Genomic DNA, 11,458 nt, shown 5'->3' with positions numbered 1-11,458 from the left:
AGAAGCCAAAGTTCTTACAATGGCCTTCAAGATGCTACATGGTGTGCATTCCCACTTAACTCATTGGTGCTTCCTTCCCTCTTGATTTCTTCATTCCAGCCATGTGGGCCTTTCTTGCTTTTCCTTAAATATGCCAAGCACATTTCCATTTCAGGACCTTTGCACTTGCTATTCTCTCTACTTAGAATGCTTCCTATATTATCCTTCACCTCAGACATTTGCTCAAGTGTCACCTTCCAAGGGATGTCCTCCCTGCCCAGGGCCTCTGGCCCGAGGGACAAATAGCGCTTTGAAATCCAGCCTCGGTACATGACACATGGTATGCACTCAATAAGTTATTTGTGGATAAATGAATGAATGGACAAAAGAAGGAACATTTAAACGAGGCACGCGTGACTCCTGATTCAGTATAAATTCTTAAATAGGAACGGCATTTCTCAACTTATGCATCTGGAGCACTCTCACACTGCTGTCAGAGTCTCGCATTATTATGCAGAGCGCTGTTAGTTCCTCTGCCCTTTCTTGGCTCACAGATTGTGCTCATTTTGGCTTGCTCAGAAAAAGAAGCCCAGTGGCTCTTTATGGTCTTTCCTCAGTTGCACAAAGACTTGGCCAAGGCTCTGAAGATTACTATAATGCTCTTAGTGACTGGATTACATTCTTAGCCCAGAACCACATCTTCCTTGGTTTCTACAAGGGAGCAAGAAACGGAGTTGTATTATCCTTCTTAAGATACAGATTATTCTAACCTATGCTATTGGGGCAACTAGTTAACCATCTGGGGGAAAAGAAATTGGTTGAATTTCCTATCTCAGTTCCTAAATCAAATAGATAAATTCCAGATTGTTTTTGCACTTGAATGTAAAAAAACTGAAACTGGCACTAAAAGAAAATACAGTGAATATATAAATGAGAGAGACATTTCTAAACATAAAACAAAAGTCATAAATCATAAAGGAGAATAGATAAGTTTGACCTACACAAGAATTTAAAAAGCTTCTACATTGTCATTTAGAAGTAACTACAGGTGGGGTAAATTATAAAGAAAAATGAGAAGCGATTAGCACAAAATTCTATATAATGGTAACCTTTAGGGAGAAAATTAACCAGGATTTTACTTCTATAAATTATTTATTTATTAAAAAAAATTTTTTTAACTTGACAGAGAGAGGGAGAGGAAAAAGAATCTTAGGCAGGCTCCACGCTCAGTGCAGACTGGCATGGGGCTCAATCCCACATCTCTGGGATCATAACTTGAGTTATGATCAAGAGTTGGACACTCAACTGACTGAGCCACCCAGGTGCCCCTTACTTCTATAAGTTATCCTATGGAATGAATAATACAAATTTCTAAAGATACATTTGCAGGAGTGTTAATACCAGTATTTGTATATTGTAAATAAAACAGAAGTTCATTAATAGGGATCTGGTAAATAAATTATGGCATACATACAAACAATGGAATTCTACACATACATTGAAAATGATGTTAGCCTATGGGGCAACTAGATCGCTCAGTCAGTTAAGCATCTAACTTCGGCTCAGGTCATGATCTCATGGTTCATGAGTTCAAGCCCCACATGGGCCTCTGTGCTGATAGCTCAGAGCCTGCAGCCTGCTTCGGATTCTATGTCTCTCTCTCTCTGCCCCTCCTTGCTCATACTCTGTTTCTCTGTCTCTCAAAAATAAGTAAACATTTGGGGCGCCTGGGTGGCGCAGTCGGTTAAGCGTCCGACTTCAGCCAGGTCACGATCTCGCGGTCCGTGAGTTCGAGCCCCGCGTCGGGCTCTGGGCTGATGGCTCGGAGCCTGGAGCCTGTTTCCGATTCTGTGTCTCCCTTTCTCTCTGCCCCTCCCCCGTTCATGCTCTGTCTCTCTCTGTCCCAAAAATAAATAAAAAACATTGGAAAAAAAAATTTTTAAAAAAAAATAAGTAAACATTTAAAAAAATGATGTTAGCCTAGATATATTAACATGAAAAGATACCCACAATATTTTTTCAAATGAAAAAAGAGGTCAGAGAACATCATATGTACAAGGTCCTGCCTGTGCATATGTGTGTGTGTGGCTAAATAAAGAGAGGGGTATATCTGGAAGGAACTATTAATAGTGGTTATCTCTGGATAATGTTATTTGTGGACACACTGCCTTCCTCTTCATGTTTTTATGAATCATTGGATGTTTATTAATACAACCTATAATTTTGACCATAAAATAGTTTTTAGTTTTTAAAAAGTGAAAAAATATTAAAACAGTGTTTTCATTAATTAAAAATAAACATATCCCATCCCTGTTGACGGATTTTCATATAGCACTAAAATTGTGACATTCCCTTCCCTTTTCTCCCTCTGTACCTCAAGCCCATGTTGACCCCCACCCCTATGCATAAGTTTGGGCCCCTGAGTTGTATCTTATTCCTTTTGGTAGAAGTACATAATCTCCTGTCCCATTTCTAGAGCCGTTCTAGAAACCCTGGTTGACTGGACTCTTGGCATACCGCTCAACTTTTACATCAGTAAGAATAATTAAGTGAAAGAAACAGACTATTCTAAAACATAAAGACTAGCAAAGAAGGGAGTCTAACCCTCTTCGATATTAAGAAGTACAACAGAGCAACTGTAATCAAAATGACTTGTATAAATTGGTATACTTGTATACTTGTATAAATTGGACTATGACGAATGGCACAGAAGTATGTCAGGATTTAGTATATGACAAAAAGAGACACCACTGAAATAAATGAATGAGGATGACTTTTTAAAAAAATTTTTTAATGTTTTTATTTATTTTTGAGACAGAGAGAAAGCACGAGCTAGGGAAGGGCAGGCAGAACAAGAGGGAGACAGGAACAGAAGCAGGCTCCATGCTAACAGCAGAGAGCCTGATGTGGGGCTCAGACTCACAAGGTGACCTGATAATGACCTGAGCTGAAGTCAGACGCTTAGCTGACTGAGCCACCCAGGTGCCCCAAATGAGGATGACTTATTAAATGTTACTGTAATAAGTGGTTTATAGCCCAAAGTAACCTACAGATGAATGAAAGAGGGAAATATTAAAAAGTAGTAAAATATATTTAAAAGTAATGAGATAAAACAGAATTTAGTATCAAATCACAGAAGGAAAATTCTTCTAAGCATGAATGCATTGGATGAATCTAGTCAGCAAATCAACTCTATGAAAATTAAAATTTTGTAGTCAATCCAAAATTATACCACTAATTTGCTACACTTGAAATACATATGTAGCAAATATGACTAATAAGGACTTAATATATACACAACTCCTATAATTGATATGAAAACCTAATACCTCTATAGATACGTATTTGAAAACTATACACAGTGAAAAAGATGGATGACAGTATTTTATGATGTTAATTTAAGAAAGCCCTTCCCAAGGAGTACATGAAACCCAGAATACCTAAAGGGAAACACTGATAGATTGTTTCAAAAAACATAAAGTTTTTTAAAATTTCAAATAGCAGAATGAATAAAGTTAAAAGAAAAATGTGAAGAAAGTATTTGCAACAAACATCAAAGGATTAATATTCATGAGATATAAACAGCTCCTAAAGATCAATAAGCTATCATAAGGAGAAAATGAACAAAGAGGTGAAGACAATTCCCAGAAAAAATTCAAATAGCTATATATACATATACATATGTGGATTATATGTGGATTTTTTTGATAAATACAGTAAAGTACTGTAAATATATTTTCTCTTATGTTTTCTTTTTTTAATGTTTTATTTATTTTTTGAGGGGGGAGGGGCAGAAAGAGGGGGACAGAGGATCCGAAGCAGGCTCCACACTGACAGGCTGACAGCAGCAAGCCTGATGTGGGACTTGACCTCAACTGTGAGATCATGACCCGAGTCGAAGTCAGATGCTCAACAGACTGAGCCATCCAGGTGCCCCTCTTATGATTTTTTAATAACATTCTTATTGTAAGAATACAGTATATAATACATATAATGTACAAAATATGTGTTAAACAAACTATTACTGGTAAGGTTTCCATATAATACAAATAATATATATAATACATATATATATAATACATATAATACATATATAATACATATATAATACATATATAATACATATATAATACATATAATGTACAAAATATGTGTTAAACAACTATTACTGGTAAGGTTTCCAGTCAACAATAGGCTATCAGTAGTTAAGTTTTGGGGGGAGTTACAAGTTAAATAAGGATTTTGACTGCATGGGGGGTGGATACCCCTAACCCCCAGCATTATTCAAGGGTCAACTGTATATATATGTGTGTGTGTGTGTGTGTGTGTGTGTGTGTGTGTGTTTTCATAACCTCACTAGTAATTAAGGTTATGCAAAGTTAAATAAGATAATGTTTTAAAATATTTTAAAAGTTTAAAAAGATTGTGATGTTATCGTATAAGAGTAAAGCCCAAACTCTGGTAGCTAGTCTCCAAAGAGGGCCTCCGACAACAACAAAATTCTTCCCTTCCCTCTATGTGTATGCTGCTCTCCGCATCAAGAGGTGAAGTTTATTGTCCCTCTTATTGAATACAGGCTGCCCCTGTGACTGCTTTTACCAATAGATGGAAGTGGATATGTTGTTCTGGGACTTCTGAATCCAGGCCTGAGAGAACTGGTTACCTCCTCTCCCTTTTTCTTGGAATACTGCTTCTTAGAACCCAGTTACTATGGTGGGAGAAGCCCAAGCCACATGGAGAAATCATGTGAATTAGAGCCAAGACACTCCAGTTGACAGCTGCAACTGAGCCTGCATCAACTACTATTGATGTAAATGAATCTTCCAACCCCAAAAGATTTTGATCATTGAACAAGACCTAATGAACAAGGCCTAATTAGCATTTTAATCTAATCAATCAGTTCAGAAATTTCTCTTTGCTAGGGAAGGGATGGAGGAGTTGGAAGGGCTGGGGAAATATTTGTAACTCCCAGTGCACCAGTAGCTGGGGTGGGGAATTTATTTTGCTCATATGGTGCATCTCTGATAAGCCCCACCCATAAAATTGCATCCCTGATGAGCCCAGTCTATAACTGGGCTTTAAGGCAGTCACTGTGCACTACGGCTCCTATCTAGACGTGGAGCCTGTAATCTGTTTCATACTTGGCCCCTTGTTCTTTACTCTGAAGTGACCTGGCCATGTATCATGCCTTGACCTACCTATAAAATAAGCCACATCTTCCCACAAGTTGTGACAAGGAGTACAACCTACTTGGAGGCCACTTTCCTCTCTATGAATAGGAGAGAACTAGTAAGGAACAAATTAAAACAGTTAGTTTACTTTCTACCAATTAGATGCTGCCAGCACTTGGAAAGGGAAGTCAAGATGTAGTCATCCACCAAAGGATAAATAGTGGTCCCTCAGTAGGTTCCACTGCCCATACATGGACTTGAATTCTCCCTGCTTCTGGACTAAGTAAGAATGATCAAGGAGCCTGTGGATATCTGTTGTCTTCCCAATATCCCTTTTTCCACTGGAGAACATCCCTTCCCTGTCCGTAGTAGTTCCGGTAGTATTATCAAGTAGTGCCATACCAACATCGTTGGGTAGAGGTGGAAAAGTGCCCTAGGCCTAGATAGTTGTAATGCTTCCTCCTACTGTCCACAGTAGTCAAATGAATGGGCATATGACACAGTTACAGACAATCAGAGTCACTACGTGAGATATGCTAGAATATGGTTGGAGAGTAAGGCTCTTTTTCTAGAATTGAACGTTGTTGAGAATCATAAAGTCAAAAGCTACACATGTCCTTGTTTCCTACCACAGAGGAGAGCAGAGCTGAGAGAGGGAATAATAAGGCCTAATGACATTGTTTAAACACCTATATCAAGCTATACTTGAAGTTAATACCAATCCTAGGGCTTTTCGGTTAATTGAACCAACAAATTCCCTTTCTTATGCTTAAGGGAATTGGAGTTGGGTTTCTGTTAGTTATACCTAAAGAGTCTTGGGTAGCAAGGGGCACTATCCTTGATCCTTCCCTGACATTTGTATCTTGAATTATGAAAGGGAGGACACTAATTATTCACCCTTATCTATCAAGAATGTATTAATTTGTGGGGCGCTTGGGTGGCTCAGTCGGTTGGGCAGCGGACTTCGGCTCAGGTCATGATCTTGCAGTTTGTGAATTCGAGCCCCGCGTTGGGCTCTGTGCTGACAGCTCAGAGCCTGGAGCCTGCTTTGAATTCTGTGTCTCCCCCTCTCTCTCCCTCTCCCCCATTCACACTCTGTTTCTTTATTTCTCTCTGAAAAATAAATAAACATAAAAAAAATTTTTTTTAAGAATATATTCATTCTTCAGAGCCCTTGATCATCAATTCTGGGGGGTGGGTGGTAAGGAGGTAGGGCAATTCTCTTCATTTTTCACATGTAGCATCTGATAGAAAGATGAAGGTCCTTCTAACAGCTCAGTAGCTGTCCAATTAAAAATGCATATTGAGTAGCTATATAATAAAATACAAGATAATCACCATCATCAAGTGAGGGGTCTCAGGGAGACAAGACTTATATACATGCAAAACCTAGATAGCTATCACAGGCTTGACACATTTTATAGGACAAAATAAAATGCACAAATAGCATGTACCATAAAAATTTGAGAAATTTCAGGGTTTTCTGGTCAGATGATAGAAAACCTCAAAAAAGAACCTGGAAAGTATTAGTATGCCAAAATGGTTAGGAAATTTGGCTCCTTAGGGCAAAGGGGCAAGTGGAAACTCTGGAGACCGACATTTTATTCCATTCCTTTTTGTATGTCGTCTCTCTCTTCCATAAAATCTGAAACCTGTTGCTCTTATTTATATTTTGGTTGTTGTTTTTTTGTCACTCCCTGTGTGTCCCTCAAAGACAGGAACCATGTCATGTTTACCAGTGAATCCCTGGCACAAATCTCAGGAACTAGTATAGAGCAGATGGTCAGATGCATGTTGAATGGAGGGATGAATGGATGGGGCAGCAGCATCAAGATCCAAGCCATTGGAGACTCACAGACCATTCCTCTTCTTCCTCCCTACCCTTCCTGTCTAACTTTCCTCTCTGCCATATAGGTGCAGTTAAAACATATGTCATTTGCCAGGATACAAGATGCAAATTAGTAAGTGCTGGGGAAGTAACAAATTAGAGTCACTGTCCTACCTATTTCCCTAGGCCTTGAGGACCTGGCTCTGCCAAGGGCTCCCTGCCCAGGGACATAAGCTGCTCTCTTGCCAGCTTGCTGTGCTGACAGCTCTAATTGCTAAATGAACAGTCTGTGTTTCTAGTGAGAGAGGTTCTCAAAGAGTGTTGGCTCTTGAAGCCCTGAGAAGGGAAAACAATATTGTGCAATCAAAAACTACCACCTCAGCAGGAGAGGTCAGCACTGGATTTTCCATTACAGGAGGGGTAAATTTGGAACCTGAAGGCATTCTTGGAATTTTGGTTCCCAAAGTGCAGTGGAACCCGTCTGATCATTGGAAACGTGGATGAGCTTTGCTTTCAGAACGCAAGCTACTAGAAAAATAATGGTTTGCAAAACAAATTGTGTAGTGGTGGTAGAGTTTCTGGGTTCTACAAACATCACAGCATGAATCTTTAAAGTCCTTCCATAAATATATATTTTGGGGATAGATGCATATCGGGTAGAGAAATCAAGAATTCTGAAATTTGACCCTTAAAGAAGTGGTAGTTTCATTGAGGAATAAACCAGGCAGTCACAATGACATAATTAAAAGTGCTAGGCAAAAAATGATAAGGATCACATAACAGCACTCAGGAAGAAGAAAGAAATCATTGCTCCCAATGGTCTTAAGATAGATGAATTTGCAAATGAATATTTAGGTTATTGAAATCAGGAAACACCTGGGAAACTGCTGGAGAACTTCAGAAACTATTTTATCAATCAGCTCTAATCAGATTTAATGTGCAGAGTCTATGTTAAAGGCTTTTGGCCAAAGGTTTCTGGTCAACACTGAGAGTTGATAACATTTTCACCCACATAAGTCTTGATTTCTCATTAGTATAATCAATAATTTATTACACAGCTGTATATTAGTTTCTAATTGGTCTATTTATAAAATCTAATGATTTCATTTTTTAATTTTTTTTAAGTTTATTTTGAAAGGAGCATGAGCAGGGGAGGGGCAGAGAGAGAGAGAAAGAGAATCCCAAGCAGGTTCCATGTTATCAGTGCAGAGCCCCTAAACATTTTTCTTAATAAAAATAAAAATAAAAAAAGCTAAAGTGCGCCTGGGTGGCTCAGATGGTTAGGCATCCAACTCTTGATTTCGACTCAGGTTATGATCTCGGCAGGTTATGATCTCATGGTTCATGGGTTGGAGCCTCCCACTGGGCTCTGTGTTGACAGCATGGAGCCTGCTTGGGATTCTCTCTCTCCCCTCTCTCTCTCTGCCTTTACCCCCCTCATTCTCTCTCTCCGTCAAAATCAATAAACTTCAAAAAAAATTTTTTTAAAGAAAGATATTTAAACAAACAGAAAATAAGAAAGAATTAGAAAGAATGGTACACCAAACAGCCATATACTCATTACTTGGATCCAAAACTGGGTAACATTTTGTCATATTGACTTTATCTTTGTGTATATACGTGTGTATTACTAAACCATTTCAAAGTTTATGTCGGTTATGATAGTTCATCCTTACATATTTTATGTTGTAGCTGTAAAAAAATTAAGAATATTCTCCTTATTAACCATAATACTACCATTAGACCAACAAAATGAACAATAATTCCCTTGTGATAATATCCAGTACACATTTATATTTTCCTATCTGTTCCAAATATATTTTATAGCTGTTTTAGCTTGTTACTTAAAAGATCACTGAAATCACCATTACCATTAAATAACTACTGTTGGTATCACTTATATTTTTAATTGCCTAATATCCCTTCCTGTCATGTGTTAGGTTATAACCTAACACAAAGAAATTTTGGGTATCTCAGCCCTTTTTACAAGCCCTGGCTAGACCCTTTTCCCCTTTTTTGCCTTTGTTTTTCACTTTCTTTCAGCTGGCTCCCAACTTTTTAGTTTTACCTGCTTTTTGCTACCCTTCCAACCTGACACCACTGGCCTCGGAGTCTTGGCCTCAGTTGTCTCCTGGACAGTTTTTGGACCCTCCTCTGGATCTCTTTCCTTCAGTTGTTATACCCTATTTGACCAAATCGGTGCCAACATTGAGCAAGCTATGCCTTGGACATCTACTGGGGTCCTCATCTAGGGAAATGGGAGATTTTTGCATTTAGCATTTAGGGATTCTAAAGACCTGGAAATTTATCTTGCCCTCTCTTTGCTGTGGCCGAACACACTTCCATGGCTTCATTTCTGCTCCTGTTTCTCCATCTGGCCTCTTCAGATTGATGCTTCATTGAACTACAGGTTTGGTGTCGTTCTCCAGACCTCAACTGAAAGAAGAGTTTTTCTGCATTTCAGCTGTACATTCATAGAGTCTTCCTTTTTAGGGTAGGTGGAGAAGGGCCAGTTCAGGACGCCCAGGTGCCCAAGGAAGCTAATGATTTGATGCTCCATTAAATCAATGCTTAAAGAGTATTTGTTTAGGGGTGCCTGGGTGGCTCAATCGGTTAAGTATCTGACTCTTGACTTCAGCTCAGGTTGTGATCTCACAGTTCATGGGTTCGAGCCCCACCCTGGCTCTGTGCTGACAGCGTGCAGCCTGCTTGGGATTCTCTCTCTCTCTCTCTCTCTCTCTCTCTCTCTCTCTCTCCCTCTCTCTCTCTCTCTGCCCCTTCCATGATGGTGCACTCTCTTTCTCTCTCTCTCTCTCTCAAAATAAATAAACTTAAAGAATATTTGTTCAAAGTTTCTTTAAAGGAAAAGTTACACACTATGTGGAGAGGCATGGAGAAAGACAGTAGGTGATCACATACCACTTGCATACTTGACTCAGGAAAACAAAGACTTTCAGTTAACTAGACCCAACTCTTCTTTAAGTGTTGGAAAGAAGAAAGGAAGCAATGTTCCTGAGGTTGAAATGGAGGGAAGGGCACTGACCCCGAGGACCACTTCATTCTAGCTGTTCTTGGGAGCAAAATGCCCAGAGCCAGCTTCTTTTAGTCCCAGCTGCCCACACTGAGTTCCTTGGCTTCTCCAGACTGAGGGCCGACAACCAAAGCATCCCTTGAAGGACTCGTGCCTGCCACCCACCAGCATGGCTTGGGCCCCCTGGAGCTTCAGCTCCTCTGCCACTTCAATGCCAGATATTTCAGATGTATACCACCTACAGAGAGGCTGAGGAGCTGCCCTATTATCACCCCCCTCTCCCTAGTACAAGTGTTCAGATGAACATGTGCCCAGCCTGAGTTCTTGCCAAGCAGCTGCATTCCCCTTGTAGCCTGAAGCTCTTCTCATTAACCACAACATCAGTTCCCCAGTGAGACCCCACTGACCTTTGTAAAGAACTCCTACCATGATTACCACAGCCTCAACATAGCTCATCACCGTATCTGGAGGCATTGGATAGTACAAATGCTCATTTACTCCTTTCATGTTCTGAAAGCACCACAATTGATTCATTGAGAAGGCAAGGTGATTTGTTAGGTCCATGGAAGTTGCTTTATAATACAGAGGCTGTAGTCTTTGTTTATCTCCACTCTAACTTTATCTGAGCCAGTCTGGAATCTTATAGTCTCTTATAACAAAGTTATACAGGCAACTCTATTCCAGAGGGACATCAGGTCTGGTACCTTAACCATGTGCCCCTTTCTCATGGAAGGTGACCCCAGTGAAGGTCAAATACCATCCCAGGGAATGGGAATTCCATCCTAAAATCAGCTTTCAGGCACTGTTGCTTAGGGACTCCACATCTGAAGGGTGGGGCACCTATCCCATCACAGCCTGTAGCAGCTGCCACATGCAGGAAAGTTTTGTTCATGCCAGGCAGGCTGCCTCTTTTAGTGTTTTGAGTTTTCAATCTCATACACTCCAGACAGCCAAAACTGCCAGGTAAACACTCTTTCCTAAAGTTCAAGGAGCATGTGCTCAGGCTTTTGCCTTGTCACCATGCTTTTTGACTAGGTTTAACTAGCCCTGAATATGGTCTACAAAGTACAGAATCAAAATTGACATCCTGCTCATTGCCACTACATGTGACTTCCACTCTGAAGTCAGGAGATGCCTGGGAATCCTGAGGATTTGATGCATCCTCCCAGTGCTTACTCGTGTGTTTCTGACCCAAGCTCTTACCTGTCGTTTTCCATATTAGCTCCTGTCTGTACCTTCATAGCCAATGTGTTCATCAGTCAGGACCCACTTGTTAGGGCCCATTTGCTTATCACCCTTACTCAAGGCTCACTCTAGTCTCTCTGTCACTCCTTGTTATTGGAAGACTTCCATTCCTTCACCCATGTTCACTCATTCCACATTGGCTCTACAACCTGACCCCTACTATCCAGGGGCCATTGCCCCTAGGATGAACTTCCTGGTGTATGA

This window comes from Panthera uncia (genome assembly GCF_023721935.1).
Source record: "Panthera uncia isolate 11264 chromosome A3 unlocalized genomic scaffold, Puncia_PCG_1.0 HiC_scaffold_11, whole genome shotgun sequence".
NCBI lineage: Eukaryota > Metazoa > Chordata > Mammalia > Carnivora > Felidae > Panthera > Panthera uncia.
Note: the sequence above shows the minus strand (reverse complement) of the source record.